The sequence below is a fragment of the Oncorhynchus gorbuscha genome, linkage group LG19, assembly GCF_021184085.1.
Source record: "Oncorhynchus gorbuscha isolate QuinsamMale2020 ecotype Even-year linkage group LG19, OgorEven_v1.0, whole genome shotgun sequence".
In the NCBI taxonomy this organism is placed as follows: Eukaryota; Metazoa; Chordata; class Actinopteri; order Salmoniformes; family Salmonidae; genus Oncorhynchus; species Oncorhynchus gorbuscha.
The window spans coordinates 12,038,885-12,062,809 of record NC_060191.1 but is presented as its reverse complement, the minus strand read 5'-3'; the positions used below and the strand labels follow the sequence as shown (position 1 = coordinate 12,062,809).

General features: G+C 48.0%; 1 pseudogene; it reads right to left on the bottom strand.

Annotated features, from left to right (window-relative positions):
* Window positions 1-23,925, bottom strand: part of LOC124006000 — a 181,360-nt pseudogene that overhangs the window by 10,542 nt on the left and 146,893 nt on the right.

Here is a 23,925-nt window from a genome sequence, read left to right as displayed (position 1 = left end):
TCTAGCTGGGGGAGTGGACAAGGGAATCTAGCTGGAGGGAGTGGACAAGGGAATCTAGCTGGGGGAGTGGACAAGGGAATCTAGCTGGGGGAGTGGACAAGGGAATCTAGCTGGGGGAGTGGACAAGGGAATCTAGCTGGGGGAGTGGACAAGGGAATCTAGCTGGGGGAGTGGACAAGGGAATCTAGCTGGGGGAGTGGACAAGGGAATCTAGCTGTGGGAGTGGATAAGGGAATCTAGCTGTGGGAGTGGATAAGGGAATCTAGCTGGGGGAGTGGACAAGGGAATCTAGCTGTGGCAGTGGACAAGGGAATCTAGCTGGGGGTGGACAAGGGAATCTAGCTGGGGGAGTGGACAAGGGAATCTAGCTGGGGGAGTGGACAAGGGAATCTAGCTGGGAGTGGACAAGGGAATCTAGCTGGGGGAGTGGATAAGGGAATCTAGCTGGGGGAGTGGACAAGGGAATCTAGCTGGGGAGTGGACAAGGGAATCTAGCTGGGGGAGTGGACAAGGGAATCTAGCTGGGGAGTGGATAATGGAATCTAGCTGTGGGGGGTGGATAAGGGAATCTAGCTGGGGGAGTGGACAAGGGAATCTAGCTGGGGGAGTGGACAAGGGAATCTAGCTTTGGGGAGTGGACAAGGGAATCTAGCTGGGGGAGTGGACAAGGGAATCTAGCTGGGGGGAGTGGACAAGGGAATCTAGCTGGGGGAGTGGACAAGGGAATCTAGCTTTGGGGAGTGGACAAGGGAATCTAGCTGGGGGAGTGGACAAGGGAATCTAGCTGGGGGGAGTGGACAAGGGAATCTAGCCGGGGGAGTGGACAAGGGAATCTAGCTGGGGGAGTGGACAAGGGAATCTAGCTGTGGGGGTGGATAAGGGACTCTAGCTGTGGGGGTGGATAAGGGACTCTAGCTGGGGGAGTGGACAAGGGAATCTAGCTTTGGGGAGTGGACAAGGGAATCTAGCTGGGGAGTGGATAAGGGAATCTAGCTGTGTGGTGGAGTGGACAAGGGAATCTAGCTGGGGCGTGGACAAGGGAATCTAGCTGGGGGAGTGGACAAGGGAATCTAGCTGGGGGAGTGGACAAGGGAATCTAGCTGGGGGAGTGGACAAGGGAATCTAGCTGGGGAGTGGACAAGGGAATCTAGCTGGGGGGAGTGGACAAGAGAATCTAGCTGGGGGAGTGGACAAGGGAATCTAGCTGTGGGGGTGGACAAGGGAATCTAGCTGGGGGAGTGGACAAGGGAATCTAGCTGGGGGAGTGGACAAGGGAATCTAGCTGGGGAGTGGACAAGGGAATCTAGCTGGGGAGTGGACAAGGGAATCTAGCTGGGGGAGTGGACAAGGGAATCTAGCTGTGGGAGTGGACAAGGGAATCTAGCTGGGGGAGTGGACAAGGGAATCTAGCTGTGGGAGTGGACAAGGGAATCTAGCTGGGAGAGTGGATAAGGGAATCTAGCTGTGTGGTGGATAAGGGAATCTAGCTGTGGGAGTGGACAAGGGAATCTAGCTGGGGGGAGTGGACAAGGGAATCTAGCTGGGGGAGTGGACAAGGGAATCTAGCTGGGGAGTGGACAAGGGAATCTAGCTGGGGGAGTGGACAAGGGAATCTAGCTGGGGGAGTGGACAAGGGAATCTAGCTGGGGGGAGTGGACAAGGGAATCTAGCTGGGGGAGTGGACAATGGAATCTAGCTGGGGGAGTGGACAAGGGGAATCTAGCTGGGGGAGTGGACAAGGGAATCTAGCTGTGGGAGTGGACAAGGGAATCTAGCTGTGGGAGTGGATAAGGGAATCTAGCTGGGAGGAGTGGACAAGGTAATCTAGCTGGGGAGTGGACAAGGGAATCTAGCTGGGGGAGTGGACAAGGGAATCTAGCTGGGGGAGTGGACAAGGGAATCTAGCTGGGGGAGTGGACAAGGGAATCTAGCTGGGGGAGTGGACAAGGGAATCTAGCTGGGGGGAGTGGACAAGGGAATCTAGCTGGGGGGAGTGGACAAGGGAATCTAGCTGGGGGAGTGGATAAGGGAATCTAGCTGTGGGGAGTGGACAAGGGAATCTAGCTGGGGGAGTGGACAAGGGAATCTAGCTGTGGGAGTGGACAAGGGAATCTAGCTGGGAGAGTGGATAAGGGAATCTAGCTGTGTGGTGGATAAGGGAATCTAGCTGGGGGAGTGGACAAGGGAATCTAGCTGGGGGAGTGGACAAGGGAATCTAGCTGTGGGAGTGGACAAGGGAATCTAGCTGGGGGAGTGGACAAGGGAATCTAGCTGGGGGAGTGGACAAGGGAATCTAGCTGTGGGGAGTGGACAAGGGAATCTAGCTGGGGGGAGTGGACAAGGGAATCTAGCTGTGGGAGTGGATAAGGGAATCTAGCTGGGGGAGTGGACAAGGGAATCTAGCTGGGGGAGTGGACAAGGGAATCTAGCTGGGGGAGTGGACAAGGGAATCTAGCTGGGGGAGTGGACAAGGGAATCTAGCTGGGGGAGTGGACAAGGGAATCTAGCTGTGGAAGTGGACAAGGGAATCTAGCTGTGGGAGTGGATAAGGGAATCTAGCTGGGGAGTGGACAAGGGAATCTAGCTGGGGGAGTGGACAAGGGAATCTAGCTGGGGGAGTGGACAAGGGAATCTAGCTGGGGGAGTGGACAAGGGAATCTAGCTGGGGGAGTGGATAAGGGAATCTAGCTGGGGGAGTGGACAAGGGAATCTAGCTGGGGGAGTGGACAAGGGAATCTAGCTGGGGGAAGTGGACAAGGGAATCTAGCTGGGGGAGTGGACAAGGGAATCTAGCTGTGGGGGTGGACAAGGGAATCTAGCTGGGGGAGTGGACAAGGGAATCTAGCTTTGGGGAGTGGACAAGGGAATCTAGCTTTGGGGAGTGGACAAGGGAATCTAGCTGGGGGAGTGGACAAGGGAATCTAGCTGGGGGAGTGGACAAGGGAATCTAGCTGGGGGAGTGGACAAGGGAATCTAGCTGGGGGAGTGGACAAGGGAATCTAGCTGGGGGAGTGGACAAGGGAATCTAGCTGGGGGAGTGGACAAGGGAATCAGCCGGGGGAGTGGACAAGGGAATCTAGCTGGGGGAAGTGGACAAGGGAATCTAGCTGTGGGAGTGGATAAGGGAATCTAGCTGTGGGGGTGGATAAGGGACTCTAGCTGGGGGAGTGGACAAGGGAATCTAGCTTTGGGGAGTGGACAAGGGAATCTAGCTTGGGGGAGTGGACAAGGGAATCTAGCTGGGGGGAGTGGACAAGGGGAATCTAGCTGGGGGAGTGGACAAGGGAATCTAGCTGGGGGAGTGGACAAGGGAATCTAGCTTTGGGAGTGGACAAGGGAATCTAGCTGGGGGAGTGGGGAATCTAGCTGGACAAGGGGAATCTAGCTGTGGGGGAGTGGACAAGGGAATCTAGCTGGGGGAGTGGACAAGGGAATCTAGCCGGGGGAGTGGACAAGGGAATCTAGCTGGGGAGTGGATAAGGGAATCTAGCTGTGGGAGTGGACAAGGGAATCTAGCTGGGGGAGTGGACAAGGGAATCTAGCTGTGGGAGTGGACAAGGGAATCTAGCTGGGGGGAGTGGACAAGGGAATCTAGCTGGGGGGGGGAGCTGTGGGTGGTGGACAAGGGAATCTAGCTGGGGGAGTGGATAAGGGAATCTAGCTGGGGGAGTGGACAAGGGAATCTAGCTGGGGGAGTGGACAAGGGAATCTAGCTGGGGGAGTGGACAAGGGAATCTAGCTGGGGGAGTGGACAAGGGAATCTAGCTGGGGGAGTGGACAAGGGGAATCTAGCTGAGGGACAAGTGGACAAGGGAATCTAGCTGTGGGAGTGGACAAGGGAATCTAGCTGTGGGAGTGGATAAGGGAATCTAGCTGGGGGGAGTGGACAAGGTAATCTAACTGGGTGGAGTGGACAAGGGGAATCTAGCTGGGGGAGTGGACAAGGGAATCTAGCTGGGGGAGTGGACAAGGGAATCTAGCTGGGGGAGTGGATAAGGGAATCTAGCTGGGGGAGTGGACAAGGGAATCTAGCCGGGGGAGTGGACAAGGGAATCTAGCTGGGGGAGTGGACAAGGGAATCTAGCTGTGGGAGTGGATAAGGGAATCTAGCTTTGGGGGTGGATAAGGGACTCTAGCTGGGGGAGTGGACAAGGGAATCTAGCTGTGGGAGTGGACAAGGGAATCTAGCTGGGAGAGTAGATAAGTGAATCTAGCTGTGTGGTGGATAAGGGAATCTAACTGTGGGCGTGGACAAGGGAATCTAGCTGGGGGGAGTGGACAAGGGAATCTAGCTGGGGGAGTGGACAAGGGAATCTAGCTGTGGGAGTGGATAAGGGAATCTAGCTGGGGGAGTGGACAAGGGAATCTAGCTGGGGGAGTGGACAAGGGAATCTAGCTGGGGGAGTGGACAAGGGAATCTAGCTGGGGGAGTGGACAAGGGGAATCTAGCTGGGGGAGTGGACAAGGGAATCTAGCTGGGGGAGTGGACAAGGGAATCTAGCTGTGTGGAGTGGACAAGGGAATCTAGCTGTGGGAGTGGATAAGGGAATCTAGCTGGGGGAGTGGACAAGGGAATCTAGCTGTGGGAGTGGACAAGGGAATCTAGCTGGGAGAGTAGATAAGGGAATCTAGCTGTGTGGTGGATAAGGGAATCTAGCTGTGGGCGTGGACAAGGGAATCTAGCTGGGGGAGTGGACAAGGGAATCTAGCTGGGGGAGTGGACAAGGGAATCTAGCTGTGGGAGTGGATAAGGGAATCTAGCTGGGGGAGTGGACAAGGGAATCTAGCTGGGGGAGTGGACAAGGGAATCTAGCTGGGGGAGTGGACAAGGGAATCTAGCTGGGGGAGTGGACAAGGGAATCTAGCTGGGGGAGTGGACAAGGGAATCTAGCTGGGGGAGTGGACAAGGGGAATCTAGCTGTGGGGAGTGGACAAGGGAATCTAGCTGTGGGGAGTGGACAAGGGAATCTAGCTGGGGGAGTGGACAAGGGAATCTAGCTGGGGGAGTGGACAAGGGAATCTAGCAGGGGGAGTGGACAAGGGGAATCTAGCTGGGGGAGTGGACAAGGGAATCTAGCTGGGGGAGTGGACAAGGGGAATCTAGCTGGGGGAGTGGACAAGGGAATCTAGCTGGGGGAGTGGACAAGGGAATCTAGCTGGGGGAGTGGACAAGGGAATCTAGCTGGGGGAGTGGACAAGGGAATCTAACTGGGGGAGTGGACAAGGGGAATCTAGCTGGGGGAGTGGACAAGGGAATCTAGCTGGGGGAGTGGACAAGGGAATCTAGCTGGGGGAGTGGACAAGGGAATCTAGCTGGGGGAGTGGACAAGGGGAATCTAGCTGGGGGGAGTGGACAAGGGAATCTAGCTGGGGGAGTGGGAAAGGGAATCTAGCTGGGGGAGTGGACAAGGGAATCTAGCTGGGGGAGTGGACAAGGGAATCTAGCTGGGGGAGTGGACAAGGGGAATCTAGCTGGGGGGAGTGGACAAGGGAATCTAGCTGGGGGAGTGGACAAGGGGAATCTAGCTGGGGAGTGGACAAGGGAATCTAGCTGGGGGAGTGGACAAGGGAATCTAGCTGGGGAGTGGACAAGGGAATCTAGCTGGGGGAGTGGACAAGGGAATCTAGCTGGGGGAGTGGACAAGGGAATCTAGCTGGGGGAGTGGACAAGGGAATCTAGCTGTGGGAGTGGATAAGAGAATCTAGCTGGGGGAGTGGACAAGGGAATCTAGCTGTGGGAGTGGACAAGGGAATCTAGCTGGGGGAGTGGACAAGGGAATCTAGCTGGGGGAGTGGACAAGGGAATCTAGCTGGGGGGAGTGGACAAGGGAATCTAGCTGGGGGAGTGGACAAGGGAATCTAGCTGGGGGAGTGGACAAGGGAATCTAGCTGGGGGAGTAGACAAGGGAATCTAGCTGGGGGAGTGGACAAGGGAATCTAGCTGGGGGAGTGGACAAGGGAATCTAGCTGGGGGAGTGGACAAGGCAATCTAGCTGGGGGAAGTGGACAAGGGAATCTAGCTGGGGGAGTGGACAAGGGAATCTAGCTGGGGGAGTGGACAAGGGAATCTAGCTGGGGGAGTGGACAAGGGAATCTAGCTGGGGGAGTGGACAAGGGAATCTATCTGGGGGAGTGGACAAGGCAATCTAGCTGGGGGAGTGGATAAGGGAATCTAGCTGTGGGGGTGGATAAGGGACAGGGGGGTGTAGGGGCCGGCTGGGGGCATTGTGGGAGCAAAAGAGGGGAAAATAATGTCCACATATTTTCTGCATTTTCAACACATTTCTTTCCCGACAGTTCCTCTATAATCTGTGATTCTTCACCATTCCATCTCGTCAAAATGTCTGGGTGAGAGCCGTCATGGGGGAGTCAGAGGGTGGAGGGGGCACAACGGGTTATCTGACAACTATGATGTCTCCGGGTGACCCCTATTGAGGAGAGGTGTGAAACCGCTTTGTTTCCTAATGATCCCACCATTTACCAGCGACCAATTACCAGTCACAAATCAGCAGCCTCACTAGGAATAACAGACTAAAACAAGGAGTAGAGGGAGAGGAGGAATAGGTACTCACTATTAACTGGGAAAAAGAGGAAGAAAAAACATATGGAGGAGAACAAAGACACATACACCCAGGAATAATGAGGAGAGTTAATGAGGCCCAGATAAAGAGGTGTTAATTTGACAGAACTGAGATCCAGACCTCAATCATGATCATCTACCTATCCTACTGTCCAGTAGTCTATCCCTCTCTCTCAATGTGAACACAATGGGAGAAGCACATGTAGAAGCACAGTAGTATGGTAAACAAATGACATCGGCCTGCACAATGCCTGATAGACTATTAGATTCAACTACACACTCAAACATTCAGAAAAGGAAATGCAAATCAATGGCTGTAGACCCACCACTGATGGAGTCGATCGAGTCTAGTCCAGTCTAGGACAGTCCAGTCCAGTCCAGTCCAGGATAGTCTAGTCCAGTCTAGGACAGTCCAGTCCAGTCCAGGATAGTCCAGTCCAGGACAGTCCAGGATAGTCTAGTCCAGTCTAGGACAGTCCAGTCCAGTCCAGGATAGTCCTGTCCAGGACAGTCCAGGGCAGTATATAGTAGAAGAGATAGATTCCCTGGTGAAAATAAGACAATGTCATCATGTTCTGTGGTCATTCCCAGCAGGCAGTCAGACATACCGTGAGGACAGAGAGGATGTCCTGGATGGGCAGCTCAGCCCTCAGCCTCTCCTTGAACATCCTGTCTGGTGCTTCAGGTAGTAGCAGGAGGAGATACGACTGTACGTCAGGGCCTCAATGGTGCAATCATCCTGGAGGAAGAGAGGAGGGAAGACAGAGAGGAGAGGAAACAGGGCAGAAGAGATGAAAGGAGACAGTGAGGAGAGAAGACAGAGATGAAGAGGGGCAAGAAGACATGGTCAACTGTACTGATTCATGTTAAATCTATCAACACAAACCACAATGGTTCCCTCAGTATGTACCGGTGTGCCTGTGTACCTGTGTACCTGTGTGCCATATCTTCACACTGCCTTACTACTATAGGCACATTAATCAATATGAATACATGTGCACATACACACACGTCGTACACACAAACACTCCCCTACCTCTCCTATCTCCATACAGTAGGAACACTCCAGGTCTTGGAGACTCCTCTCCACCAGGTTGGACAGGAACTTGTTGATGATGTAACTGGACAACACACAACCACGGTTAGACCTACATGTAACAGAAACCTAGGAAGAGAGATGATAACAATTAGGAAAGACAAGACAACGACAAAAAAGCAACAGCCACGCTTATAAAAGATCCTAGGCTATTTAATAGAGGAAATTGAAACGTTATATCATTTTCATATCTAGTTCCCGACTATTACTCCCAAATCAAGCGACCTCTCATAGGTCCAGAACACCACATGAGCAAGTCAAATCCTTTAAAAGGTCCCTAAAAAGGAGTCCATCTATAAGGAAACAGCTGACACATACAATGCTCTTCTACCTCTCCCTTCTCTCTGATAAACCCTCTGTAGCCGCTGCAAAGTTATGCTAAAACAGATAAATACTATTGGACATGTTTAAGATGTGGCCAGTGGCAGTAATAACTCAGCGGTATTAAAGGAGTCTATGGGGAGTCTGTAATATATGTATGTTTTTACTGCTTATTGATTTACTCATAACCCTGGGCTGACCATAGTAACGACTCCATGCTCCCCACACTAACACAGATACACTTCATCTATACAGGCATAATGTATATTATCAACACACGTCAGCACACACACACAGTGTATTCTCTAGCTAGCACATCAAAATCAATACACGGCACACATCGATCAAAAGCCACTGCATCATACGCATCAATAATAGCACAGAATAGGCCTGTTAGTCTTCTCTGGGTTTGTTTTAGGGGTAGAACTGGGGTAACAGATAATTATTAAGACAAACTGTAGGTGTAGAGAACCCTTGCCCTTGGGCCATGCCAGCCCACAGCCTGGAACAAACAAAATATCCTCTTATCACAAAATGATTCCCAGGTTTTGGGCCATATAGTATTTGCTGAGCTAAGACAACGCACAGCCAAAATGGCTTCCATGCGTGGCTCAGCGGCTCTAATGGGTAAGAGCTACCACATGAGACATGGTCATAAGTGCACACAACTACGTGCTTCATTAACTTCTAATAACAAATAACATTTGAGTGTGTGTGTGTGTGTTTGGGTTAGCGTTTGAGTGTGTGTGCACGTTTGAGTGTGTGTGGGTGTTTTGCTGTGTGTGTGTGTGTTTTGCTGTGTGTGTGTGTGTGTGTGTGTGTGTGTGTGTGTGTGTGTGTGTGTGTGTGTGTGTGTGTGTGTGTGTGTGTGTGTGTGTGTGTGTGTGTGTGTGTGTGTGTGTGTGTGTGTGTGTGTGTGTGTGTGTGTGTGTGTGTGTGTGTAAAGCTTTAAAGTTAGTGGTATGGAAGATGTGATGGTTATACAGCGTGCAGAGGAGTTCAAGCTATTACACATCATTTGCAGAGGAGAGGAAATAGAGAAATAATATGAGAATGAAACAGATGGGGAGAGAAAGAGATAGACAGAGAGAGAGATAGACAGAGAAAGAGATAGACAGAGAGAGAGATAGACAGAGAGAGAGATAGACAGACAGAGAGAGAGAACGAGCTTGTGCAAGAGAGATGGAGGATGAATACCAATGGCTCAGTTAACAGGTAGAAGGATGCTTAATGAAGGTAATTTGACAGTTGCCTCCATACTGATGTATAATAATGTGTGTGTATGTAAACATGGATCCACTCACTCCGACACAGCCCACTCCTCACATTACACTCATGTAAACAATCCTCCCATGATTATCATTCACAATCTGTTGTTCTGTTGAAAACCAGAGGAGGGGTGGGGCGGGGGGAGAAACACAGAGCCCTTTGGAAAATAATGCAGCGTTAAAACGGAAACAGCAGTTGGGGAGCGGCGGCCATACTTAATGTGGGTTTAATGTTAAGTATGGACGTCATTATCATCACTCCACATGTCAACACAGCCCAGCAGCCAACGCGTTTATTACTGACCACATTTCACAGCTCTGTACTGGGGTGTGAGAGAGTGTGTGTGTGAGAGAGAGTGTTATGGGCTGTCTGATTAAGTCATGTCCATTAGAATCATCACCATTAGACTCCTGATGCTGCACAAATACATTTATGGTGTGTGTATGTGTTGTGTGTGTGTTGTGTGTGTGTGTAGCAGCGCTGGATACAAGCCTCCCCAGTCAATCATGTCTCCATGAGTAACGGCCGGTGACAAGGTGACTGTCTCCAGGGCTTGCAGGACAGATCAGGGCCTTGCAGCTGTGACAATGACCTCAGTCAATCACCACCTTCCGGAGGAAACCCCACCTCTTTAAGGAATACCTAGGATGGTAATCCCTCTCACCCCACCCCCTAAGTTTTAGATGCATAAAACTGTCCCACTGGATGTCATAAGGTGAATGACAAGTCGCTCTGGATGCTGTTGACTTAAATGTAATGTAAATGGGGTACACATATCTAACCCATAAATCACCTGATATTACCGATACTAAACCAACTATAAAAAAAACAGAACAGGCTGAAAGGGTATGTAGAGCTTGAAGTATAACTTAATGGTGCTAAAAATGTATGTTAATCTTTAAACCAACAGTGTGTTTTCAACTTACATAACACAATATGTGTGTGTGTGTGTGTGTGTATGTGTGTGTGTGTGTGTGTGTGTGTGTGTGTGTGTGTGTGTGTGTGTGTGTGTGTGTGTGTGTGTGTGTGTGTGTGTGTGTGTGTGTGTCTATGTATGTCGGGGCTGGGAGGCCGGGTCAGGCCTTAGTGGTAAATGTGGGCTGACAGCCGTGTCAATGCCAGCAGTCTGGAATGTTCTGGAATCCTCGTCCTCAAAGCATAGCAGATGTCTCTGCAGCACAGTGCTTCCTTCTACCCAGCCATCCATTATGAGGATCAGTGTTTGTGTGTGAGAGTGTGTGTATGTATGTAAATGTACGTGTGTGCGTCCCTGCATGTGTGTACTTGTGTTGTTGCAGAGACAGAGTGCTGTTGTGGCTGTAAATCATCTGTGGAATCCCTAGGGTTGCTGTGTAATCACTAGGATTGCAAAGGGTCGGAAACTTTCTGGTAAATTTTCTGAATTTTACATGAAATTTTCCATTGGAAGTTTTGTGGGATACACATAACGCATTCTAGGTCTTGTGGCACATTTTGGTTAAACTATCCCCAATTCAATGAAATTACAACCCTCTGCATGCACAGTGCATTCTACCATCACATGTGCACTGCACTCTTCTATCACATGTACAGCTGATTCTTAAGATCTTGCACACTAATGAGATGCTATTGAGCCCACACTACTACACTGTCTGAGCCAATGACTACATACTTTCTGGTCAGTTTTGATTACAATACTAGGTGGGGTGAATATATGTTATGTGATATACATGATTTTTTGTTAACTAGAAAATAGTAGCCTACAGCAAAGTGTGTTTAAATCATTTCTAACTTGTTAATAATTTCTGCTAGTTAGGTTTTGCTACCGTGTGGGTTTAAGCTTGCTTGAGCCTGCTAACTGAGGAGTGTTAATTCACCTGTTCCATACATGTTTCATAGAAAAATGTATCTTACAAATGAGTTGTTTAATCTAACTGCTTTAACTATTTATCTGTACATGGAATTGTATTTGTTTTTCTTTACTCATTTTTTCCCTACTCTTTTCAGGAAAATGCTATGGGCACTATCTGATGTGTGGAGAGCTGGTAAAGCTGTGTAAATGTGCAAATACTGTGCCAAATCGTATGTGAAGAATGCAACAGATGCAGAGTCATCTGGCCAAGTGCATAAAGTTCCCTCAGCGCTCACAACAAGTAACCTCTGACAAAAGTCCCTCTACTTCTTTTCAAGGTGAAAATGATGAATCAGACACCTTATTGATAGCAACAGCTCATGGTCCTCCTGGAATCAGACATACTTTTGACTCAATGGAGGAACATAGTCAGAGAAATGCTGATGAATGTCTTGCTCGAGCTGTGTATGCAACTGGCTCACCTCTGATGCTCACAGGCAATTGTGTACTGGAAGAGATTTCTGAATGTTCTTCGCCCAGCATACACCCCTCCAACCAGACATGATTTATCTACTAATTTGTTGGATGCAGAGTTCAGAGTTCAAGTGAAGGTCAAGCAAATCATAGAGAAAGCAGACTGTATTGCAATCATCTCTGATGGGTGGTCGAATGTTCGTGAGAAAGGAATAATTAACTACATCATCTCCACCCCTCAACCAGTATTCTACAAGAGCACAGCCACAAGACACACTGAAGACAGTCATCAATGACCTCGGACCACAGAAGGTATTTGCACTGGTGACAGACAATGCTACGAACATGAAGGCTGCTTGGTCTAAAGTGGAGGAGTCCTACCCTCACATCACACCGATTGGCTGTGCTGCTCATGAATTCAATCTGCTCCTCAAGGACATCATAGTACTGAAAACAATGGATACACTCTACAAGAGACCCAAGGAAATGGTTATCAAGTTATAGCAGCAATCTACCTCACCAAGCAAAGTGAGAATAAGAGCACCCCATTGAAGCTGCCCAGCAACACCCGTTGGGGTGGTGTTGTCATCATGTTTGACAGTCTCCTAGAGGGGAAGGAGTCTTTCCAAGAAATGGCCATATCACAGTCTGACGATATGGACAGCCCCATCAAGAGGATCCTCCTGGATGATGTATTTTGGGAGAGAGTGGTAAGCAGCCTGAAACCTATAGCAGTAGCCATTGCACGGATTGAGGGAGACAATGCCATCCTCTCTGATGTTCAGACTCTGCTTGCAGATGTAAGAGAAGAAATCCGTACTGCCCTTTGAGGCTTTTTGAGCCTGACAATGAGCCATCCTCAACAAGGTTGGAAAGTGAGAGCGAAGATGAAGCCTCAGAGTCTGATGTTCAAGAGGTGGACATTGAGGAGTTCCAGGGAGAAGACATGGAAGCCTGAGAGGAAGACAACCAAAGCATTCATTTCTAGACTATCATTTTACAGATTTGAAAGGCAACATGTTTGGGAGATGCAAAGGATCATTGGGGATCATTCAATATTCCCTTTCTTTTGTTGTTCAGTGAAATCATCCCATGTGAAGAGTCAACTCAAGTTCAATTCATAACTAAATAATTGTTATTTCTATTGGAAGGATTTAATCATTTGCAATTATGATTACTTATAAGGTAAAATGTTTATGTTTCTGTCTCCATATGATATGGTAAATATATCCAATGCAAAAAACATCTACATTTAAAGGGTATTAATATTAATATGCATATATTTCCGTGAATTCTCACGGAAAGTTTCCACCTCTGAATATTCCCCAAAATGTGCAACCCTAACCATTATCACCACATATTATTATTAAAATACAGGAAAATAATGATGCTGTCAGATTAAGGGGAAATCGATAATCCTGTGGGGAATTTGGTAACATCAATCCATGTGCAGGAATCCCTAGGCTAGAGTGGATTTGAATCGGATCATATATTAGGGCAATACTTACCTTTCTTCATATAACATCTAAGGTTAAACTCAGCTGGTCTTATTTTAGCATTGTACAAATGACCTTCATTTAAGACTCAGCGTGCAAATGCACATAAACACATTATGTAGCGCATATTTATTGATTTTTCCTTTTGAAACTATGCCAGTATTAGACATTATACAAACATTTAAACTTCAGAGCCAATCAGATGCGAGCGTTAACAGCCTGCCCAGAGAGCCTGCCCTATAGTCAAGTCAATGAGATTTGGAAGGATAGCCTCGAGAGGCTGACTGTATTGGAGTAGATTTACATTAGTAGAATATGTGTAGTAAGATCTCTCTCTTCAACATCAGTTGCCACGTTTCTGTTTACACTATCCTTATCCTACATTAGCCTTGGATGTAGTGTGGCCAAAGCCACATTCCTGCTTCGTGTGTGTGCAGCTATTAGCATACCTTAAATATCATAGTATATAGGCAACCAAAATAAGGAACGCTATTCAAAACAAATTGTACGTTTGTACGTGAAGTTTGACCCTAAACAGAAAATGGGTCTCGACAGACGTTTCTCATCTACACCATAGTAGATGAGAAGTAGTAGTAAGTGTGATGTTTCACACTTGATTAATGCAACGATTCTCAAATAAAATAAAAGCCGTGAAGTTTTATTTGGCTCTCAGAACTGTTGTCTACTGGTATTAAGGTCGGGGAGACCGGGGCTAATAGTAAAACGGGGTCAGTTGTAACAGTTAAATAACGCACATTTAGAAACCACTTAGAAAGATGTTAAACAGGTGCGCCTGGTACCTACTAGCATACCCCGTTTAAAGGCACTAAAATCTTTTGTCTTGCCCATTCACTCTCAATGGCACGCATACACAATTCATGTCTCAATTCATGTCTCAATTCATATCTCAATTCATGTCTCAATTCATGTCTCAATTCATGTCTCAATTCATGTCTCAATTCATGTCTCAATTCATGTCTCAATTCATGTCTCAATTGTCTCCTCACTTTCATGTACACCGATTGAAGTGACATCAATAAGGGATCATAGCTTTTACATGGATTCATCTGGTCAGTCTACGTCATGGAAAAAGCAGGAGTTCCTAAGGTTTTCCTAATGTTATAGTAATCACACAGACAGGCTTTGAAGGAATGCTGGTTTGTTCATAGGTTTGTCTGAGCCTGATGCGGATGAGATGAAGACATCAAAGCAGAGTGGCAGCATGGTTGAGAAAGCCAAGTTCTGGAAAAGATTCGATCAGCAGTGAAAGAGAAGAAGACCAGTGACGGAAATATAACATCATCAATGAGAAATAGAGCAAGACCCAATGAAGGAGAGACAGCCACCTGAAAGTCTAATATGACCGAGAGCAAGGTTTCCCAAAGCCCAAAGAGTTGCACGTTTTGGCTTTTGACATAGCACTACACAGCTGATTCAAATAATGAAAGCTGGATGATTATTGATTATTTGAATCGAGTTTGGGAGACAGAGTACTACTCAATGTGGAATCCATTGTCTACATCACTCGTTGCAATGACATTATTCATTTTTTTTAAAGGAAACTTTTTTTTTGTTTCCAAGTACCTGTATGATTTTTATTTTTGTTGATCATAATAATGATAGCTTTATTTTAGTAAAACTATGATTCACAAAGCGATAGTTTGAATCAATTTGCAAAAAGTAATCACAGTATTTGTTGCCATTACTTTATTTAATGGTGGTCCTGTAGCTCAGTTGGTAGAGCATGGCGCTTGTAACGCCAGGGAAGTGGGTTCAATCCCCGGGACCACCCATACGTAGAATGTATGCACACATGACTGTAAGTCGCTTTGGATAAAAGCGTCTGCTAAATGGCATATATTATTATTATTATTATATTATTATTTATTGAGTTCTTTACACTTTATAGAGAAATTCATTGAAGTTAAGTACCTACAGTTCTATTGTATTAAATTGGATTGTATATACAGTGGGGAGAACAAGTATTTGATACACTGTCGATTTTGCAGGTTTTCCTACTTACAAAGCATGTAGAGGTCTGTAATTATTATCAGAGGTACACTTCAACTGTGAGAGACGGAATCTAAAACAAAAATCCAGAAAATCCCATTGTATGATTTTTAAGTAATTAATTAGCATTTTATTACATGACATAAGTATTTGATCACCTACCAACCAGTAAGATTTCTGGCTCTCACAGACCTGTTAGTTTTTCTTTAACTTCTTCGAGATAGGGGGCGCTCTTTTAATATTTGGATAAAAAACGTTCCCGTTTTAAACAAGATATTTTGCCACGAAAAGATGCTCGACTATGCATGCAGCTTTGGAAAGAAAAAACTCTGACGTTTCCAAAACTGCAAAGATATTATCTGTGAGTGCCCCAGAACTAATGCTACAGGCGAAACCAAGATGAAATTACATACAGGAAATGCCCCAGATTCTGAAGGCGCTGTGTTCCAATGTCTCCTTATATGGCTGTGAATGCGCCAGGAATGAGCCTGCACTTTCTGCCGTTTCCCCAAGGTGTCTGCAGCATTATGACGTATTTGTAGGCATATCATTGGAAGATTGACCATAAGAGACTACATTTACCAGGTGTCCGCCCGGTGTCCTGCGTCAAAATTATTGCGTAATCTCTAGGTCCATGCGCGTTCCATTTCTTCAGAGAAACTAAACTGCCACGAATGATTTATCATCGATAGATATGTGAAAATCACCTTGAGGATTGATTCTAAACAATGTTTGCCATGTTTCTGTCGATATTATGGAGTTAATTTGGAAAAAAGTTTGCGTTGTAATGACTTAATTTTCGGGTTTTTTCTTACCCAAACGTGATGAAGAAAACGGAGCGATTTGTCTACACAAATAATATTTTTGGAAAAACTGAACATTTGCTATCTAACTGAGAGTCTCCTCATTGAAAACATCTGAAGTTCTTCAAAGGTAAATGATTTTGTTTGAATGCTTTTCTTGTTTTTGTGAAAATGTTGCATGCTGAATGCCAGGCTTAATGCTATACTAGGCTATCAATACTGTTACACAAATGCTTGTTTAGCTATGGTTCAAAAGCATATTGTGAAAATCTGAGATGACAGTGTTGTTAACAAAAGGCTAAGCTTACATTTACATTTACATTTAAGTCATTTAGCAGACGCTCTTATCCAGAGCGACTTACAAATTGGTGCATTCACCTTATGACATCCAGTAGAACAGTCACTTTACAATAGTGCATCTAAATCTTAAAGGGGGGTGAGAAGGATTACTTATCCTATCCTAGGTATTCCTTAAAGAGGTGGGGTTTCAGGTGTCTCCGGAAGGTGGTGATTGACTCCGCTGTCCTGGCGTCGTGAGGGAGTTTGTTCCACCATTGGGGGGCCAGAGCAGCGAACAGTTTTGACTGGGCTGAGCGGGAATTGTACTTCCTCAGTGGTAGGGAGGCGAGCAGGCCAGAGGTGGATGAACGCAGTGCCCTTGTTTGGGTGTAGGGCCTGATCAGAGCCTGGAGGTACTGAGGTGGCGTTCCCCTCACAGCTCCGTAGGCAAGCATAATGGTCTTGTAGCGGATGCGAGCTTCAACTGGAAGCCAGTGGAGAGAGCGGGGTGACGTGAGAGAACTTGGGAAGGTTGAACACCAGACGGGCTGCGGCGTTCTGGATGAGTTGTAGGGGTTTAATGGCACAGGCAGGGAGCCCAGCCAACAGCGAGTTGCAGTAATCCAGACGGGAGATGACAAGTGCCTGGATTAGGACCTGCGCCGCTTCCTGTGTGAGGCAGGGTCGTACTCTGCGGATGTTGTAGAGCATGAACCTACAGGAACGGGCCACCGCCTTGATGTTAGTTGAGAACGACAGGGTGTTGTCCAGGATCACGCCAAGGTTCTTAGCGCTCAGGGAGGAGGACACAATGGAGTTGTCAACCGTGATGGCGAGATCATGGAATGGGCAGTCCTTCCCCGGGAGGAAGAGCAGCTCCGTCTTGCCGAGGTTCAGCTTGAGGTGGTGATCCGTCATCCACACTGATATGTCTGCCAGACATGCAGAGATGCGATTCGCCACCTGGTCATCAGAAGGGGGAAAGGAGAAGATGAATTGTGTGTCGTCTGCATAGCAATGATAGGAGAGACCATGTGAGGTTATGACAGAGCCAAGTGACTTGGTGTATAGCGAGAATAGGAGAGGGCCTAGAACAGAGCCCTGGGGGACACCAGTGGTGAGAGCGCGTGGTGAGGAGACAGATTCTCGCCACGCCACCTGGTAGGAGCGACCTGTCAGGTAGGACGCAATCCAAGCGTGGGCCGCGCCGGAGATGCCCAACTCGGAGAGGGTGGAGAGGAGGATCTGATGGTTCACAGTATCGAAGGCAGCCGATAGGTCTAGAAGGATGAGAGCAGTGATACAGAGAAGAGCAGTCTCAGTTGAATGACTAGTCTTGAAACCTGACTGATTTGGATCAAGAAGGTCATTCTGAGAGAGATAGCGGGAGAGCTGGCCAAGGACGGCACGTTCAAGAGTTTTGGAGATATATATGTATATACCTGCACCTATTCAATATGTATATACCTGTAACTATTCAATACGTATATACCTGTAGGAGGAACCTCAGTGTGTCATTCATGTATGAGTGTCTATTATTTGTTTTTTACCTGTGTCACCTGTCTGTGTCATACCTGTGTGAGTGTCGTCTGTCTGTATGTCACTGTCCTATCAGGGTCTTACCTGGACCTATCAGGGTCCCACCTGGACCTGTCAGGGTCCTACCAGGTTCTACCTGGACCTAAACAGGGTCCTACCTGGGTCCCACCTGGACCTAACCAGGGTCCTACCTGCGTCCCACCTGGACCTAATCAGGGTCCTACCTGGGTCCCACCTGGACCAATCAGAGTCCTACCTGGGTCCCACCTGGACCTATCAGAGTCCAATCCCACTTGGACCTATCCCATCTGGACCAATCAGAGTCCAATCCCACCTGGACCTGTTAGGGTCCTACCTGAACCTGTCAGGGTCCTACCTTGGTCCCACCTGGACCTATCAGGGTCCTATCTCACCTGGTCCTATCAGGGTCCTATCCCACCTGGACCTATCATGGTCCTTTCCCACTTGGACCTATCGGGGTCCTACCTTGGTCCCACCTGGACCTATCAGGGTCCTATCTCACCTGGTCCTATCAGGGTCCTATCCCACCTGGACCTATCATGGTCCTTTCCCACTTGGACCTATCGGGGTCCTACCTTGGTCCCACCTGGACCTATCAGGGTCCTATCCTACCTGGACCTATCAAGGTCCTATCCCACCTGGACCTATCAAGGTCCTATCCCACCTGGACCTATCAGGGTCCTATCCTACCTGGACCTATCAAGGTCCTATCCCACCTGGACCTATCAAGGTCCTATCCCACCTGGACCTATCAGGGTCCTATCGCACCTGGACCTATCAGGGTCCTATCCCACCTGGACCTATCAGGGTCCTTCCTGATTCTACCTGGACCTGTCAGGGTCCTACCTGAACCTGTCAGGGTCTTAACAGGTTCTACCTGCACCTGTCAGGGTCCTACCAGGTTCTACCTGGACCTGTCATGGTCCTACCTGGACCTGTCAGGTTCTTACCAGGGCCTACCTGGACCTGTCAGGGTCCTAACCCACCTGGTCCTATCAGGGTCCTACCTATCAGGTCCTACCTGGACCTATCAGGGTCCTACCTGATTCTACCTGGACATGTCAGGGTCCTACCTGGACCTGTCAGGTTCCTATCAGGTCCTACCTGGACCTATCAGGGTCCTATCACACCTGGTCCTATCAGGGTCCTATCCCACCTGGACCTAAGAGGGTCCTACCTGCATATGTCAGGATCCTACCTGGTTCTACCTGGACCTATTAGGGTCCTACCTGGTCTACTAGGACCTATCAGGGTTCTACATGGTTCTACCTGGACCTATCAGGGTCTTACCTGGGTCTACTAGGACCTATCAGGGTCCTACATGGTTCTACCTGGACCTATCAGGGTCCTACCGGGGTCTACCTGGACCTATCTGGGTCATACCTGGATCTTGCAGTTGACAAACAGTTCCTCCACAGACTTCCTGTCTCTCTGGTGTAGTCCAGTGTGATGCATGCCGATACCAAACGCCAACGTCAGTTTCAGGTTGGACTCCCTCACAGTGGTGATGTCTGTCATCTGGGTAACATGAACCAATCACAGCATGAGACCTCACCTCATCAACCCACGACAGCACGAGACCTTATCTTCTCGACCAATAGAGAAACAGTAAAGCAGTACACAGTGTAGGACTAGAAGACACCTCCATGACGAAGAAGACATTGTTGGACATAAGTAGGGAGGGGGGCTACGGAAGGAGTGGAGAAAAGGGAGGTGGAGAAAAAAACGGAAAACATGTGGGACAGAGCAAGCAAAACATTTGAGAGGGTTTTACAGGGAGGACGAGGGGTACATGTTCACAGAGGCAGGAAGGCGGGAGAGGGGCTAACTGCAACAGAGGAAGTAATAGAGAGATCATAAGGCTAACTCGGGCAGAGAGGAGACGGAGGGCGGGATGGAGGGACCCCCACTGAGACTGAGGCAGCTAGCGCCAGCCGCCTGTCACTCAAACCACAGGGACTCCAGCAGCTACACGGCCAGTACAGAAACACAGCAGGGAGCAGCATATATCACTGGAACACACACACACTGCAGGGCCAGTTCAACACACCCAGGGCTAAAAATACACATACAGTAAATGTCAGGTTCTCACACACACACAGACAGACACACAGAGCTAGGAAATATGGAGCAGAAAGGATGAAATGTGTCCTGTGAAATAGATTTTTCTGCTGCATATACGGCAGGTAGCCTACTGGTTGGAGCGTTGGACTTGTAACCGAAAGGTTACATCGAATCCCCGAGCTGACAAGGTAAAAATCTGTCGTTCTGCCCCTGAACAAGGAAGTTAACCCACTGTTCCTAGGCCGTCATTGAAAATAAGAATTTGTTCTTAACTGACTTGCCTAGTTAAATAAAATAAAATATATATATATACAGTACTAAGGACTAGTTTGCTCTGTGTGTGTGTGTGTGTGTGTGTGTGTGTGTGTGTGTGTGTGTGTGTGTGTGTGTGTGTGTGTGTGTGTGTGTGTGTGTGTGTGTGTGTGTGTGTGTGTGTGTGTGTGTGTGTGTGTGTGTGTGTGTGTATTTTACGAGTTGGGGTTTGAAGTCAGTCAGAGCTCGATATTTCGCTCAGACCACAGGCTTGGTGTGAAAGGCGAGCAGCCCCATAAAACATGTTAATATCCATATTTTACAACGCCAAGCCTACTGTGACTTCATAAGGCCCAATATGAGGGATTATATACCAGACACACATCCAACACCGTTCAGCTCTCTGTATCCACATCCAACACCGCTCTGCTCTCTGTATCCACATCCAACACCGATCAGCTCTCTGTATCCACATCCAACACCGTTCAGCTCTCTGTATCCACATCCAACACTGCTCTGCTCTCTGTATCCACATCCAACACCGCTCAGCTCTCTGTATCCACATCCAACACCGCTCTGCTCTCTGTATCCACATCCAACACCACTCAGCTCTCTGTATCCACATCCAACACCGCTCTGCTCTCTGTATCCACATCCAACACCACTCAGCTCTCTGTATCCACATCCAACACCGCCCTGCTCTCTGTATCCACATCCAACACCACTCAGCTCTCTGTATCCACATCCAACACCGCTCTGCTCTCTGTATCCACATCCAACACCGTTCAGCTCTCTGTATCCACATCCAACACTGCTCAGCTCTCTGTATCCACATCCAACACTGCTCAGCTCTCTGTATCCACATCCAACATCGCTCTGCTCTCTGTATCCACATCCAACACTGCTCTGCTCTCTGTATCCACATCCAACACCATTCAGCTCTCTGTATCCACATCCAACACTGCTCAGCTCTCTGTATCCACATCCAACACCACTCAGCTCTCTGTATCCACATCCAACACTGCTCTGCTCTCTGTATTCACATCCAACACCGTTCAGCTCTCTGTATCCACATCCAACACCACTCAGCTCTCTGTATCCACATCCAACACTGCTCAGCTCTCTGTATCCACATCCAACACCACTCAGCTCTCTGTATCCACATCCAACACTGCTCTGCTCTCTGTATCCACATCCAACATCGCTCTGCTCTCTGTATCCACATCCAACACTGCTCTGCTCTCTGTATCCACATCCAACACCGTTCAGCTCTCTGTATCCACATCCAACACCACTCAGCTCTCTGTATCCACATCCAACACCGCTCAGCTCTCTGTATCCACATCCAACACCGCTCAGCTCTCTGTATCCACATTCAACACCACTCTGCTCTGCTCTCTGTATCCACATCCAACACCGCTCTGCTCTCTGTATCCACATCCAACACGGCTCTGCTCTCTGTATCCACATCCAACACCACTCAGCTCTCTGTATCCACATCCAACACTGCTCAGCTCTCTGTATCCACATCCAACACCGCTCAGCTCTCTGTATCCACATCCAACACCGCTCTGCTCTCTGTATCCACATCCAACACGGCTCTGCTCTCTGTATCCACATCCAACACCACTCAGCTCTCTGTATCCACATCCAACACTGCTCAGCTCTCTGTATCCACATCCAACACCGCTCAGCTCTCTGTATCCACATTCAACACCACTCTGCTCTGCTCTCTGTATCCACATCCAACACCGCTCTGCTCTCTGTATCCACATCCAACACGGCTCTGCTCTCTGTATCCACATCCAACACCGCTCTGCTCTCTGTATCCACATCCAACCCCACTCAGCTCTCTGTATCCACATTCAACACCACTCTGCTCTGCTCTCTGTATCCACATCCAACCCCACTCAGCTCTCTGTATCCACATCCAACACGGCCCCTGCTCTCTGTATCCACATCCAACACCGCTCTGCTCTATGTATCCACATCCAACACCGCTCTGCTCAGCTCTCTCGCTGTTTGGCAGGCCTGAGCAAATACATTGTTTTACTGTTTTTTAATGTGTGTGTGTGAGAGAGATAGCAGGAGAGAGAGCATTAGCTAGTGTGTGTGTTTATATTTTAAGACATGTTCCTTGTTTATGGGCACCTATATGTCAGACACACATGTTAAGTTAATTACTGCCCATCTTCTATCAGAGCACATTTTCTCATCTTGAAATAATCCTGAAGTATGCAGAGAAAATAATGGGATTTGACACAGGCGTTTCCTGTAGAAATTGGTTTGAGTTCCCTCTGTAATTACACTAAAACCAGTGCTTAGAGAGAGAGAATAACTGGAGGAAGGAGACTATGAGACAGGAGAGAGCAACAAGCAGCAGAGGATGAGGAATAGGAAGACCGGAGGAACAGTCAGAGGAGGTAGAGACTAAGAGAGAGCGAGCGAGAGAGAAATACTGTAGATGTACACAGCTCTGATTACAGGGTTAGTTCCACTAGGAGGTAGCAAGTATAAGCCTGGTCACCCGAGTCTTGTCCTGGTGCAGCCACTGTTTGGGGTCGTCCTCCGTGGCCAGGAAGGCTATCAGCTCTAGAGCTGTGAGACGAGTCTGTCGCCGCGACACAACGATAAGAACAGGCATGTTATATATATATATTGAGAGAGCGATATAGAGGGGGGATGCACAGTGTAGTTGCATACAGAAACTGTGTTCATGTGTGTGGTATATTGTACCTTGGAACACAGGCTTGTTCATGCTGGCCATGCGGGTGCGGTAGTCCTGTCCTGGGAAGCCGTGGATGTGAAACTCCAATGGGACGGGACGCACAGAGGGCCAGCAGTTAAACAAACACACCTGTGAGAGAGAAAGAGAAAGAGAAAGAGAAAGAGAAAGAGAAAGAGAAAGAGAAAGAGAAAGAGAAAGAGAAAGAGAAAGAGAAAGAGAAAGAGAAAGAGAGATAAAGTGAGTCCAGCTGGAAGCAAGGCCCATCTGGGTGTCTAAAGGTTTGTCATTGTCCTTGTCCGGGGGAGAGGGACAAGGAACTGAGCGCTTTTTGTCTGGTGTGCTCAGAGGCTCGCTGGGTAGGGCAGCATTGCATTGTGGCGTGTGGAGTGGCCAGGCAGGGCAGGCGCGTGTGTACACATATCTAAAGGCCTGGATAATGTATTGGGCATCTAAACCCAGCCAACATCCCCAGTCCCTCCCGTCCCCAGTCTAAACAGCCAGATTTATAACCAGACAATCTGTCTGCCAGGGACACTGCAACAGTAACACAACGTTTAGACAACCAATACCGTCACAGAGAAGACTGGAATGGTGGGATTTTCAGCGCAATGTTTGAAAAGCATTACAAATGACGTTATGGTAACACTTTATAACTTTCAGAAATAAGCAGCTGTAAATGCTTATGAATGCTCTATACATGTTATATAAAATGTTTTTCATCAGATATACATTTTATCTCAAAAAGAAAATACTAAGTGAATGTAAAGAGTGTCTGTCTACATGTGCTTTTCATGTGTGACCGGGGTCATGTTGGACATGCAGGCATACACAAGTTCCCATGTCTCTCTGCGGTGGACAAGGAGGTTATTATATACCCTTCTGATGTGATTACTGCTATTATTATTAAAGGACTGTCAAGTCATCTGTCCGCATTGGTACCGTGATTTCTGTTGATTACCAGAGCAACTCCAGCATGGCTCCAGAGAAACAGAACTCCAAACCATTACCGTACTGTGGTCAAAACTATTACACGGATTCCCTGCCAAAAACATCAGTATTATTCTAATAACTCTTATTATATACATGTATTAAATATGAAAAGGGGAGGCGGATACATGAACCCTAAAAAACACTGGCTAACACCACAAATGTGGTTTACTGG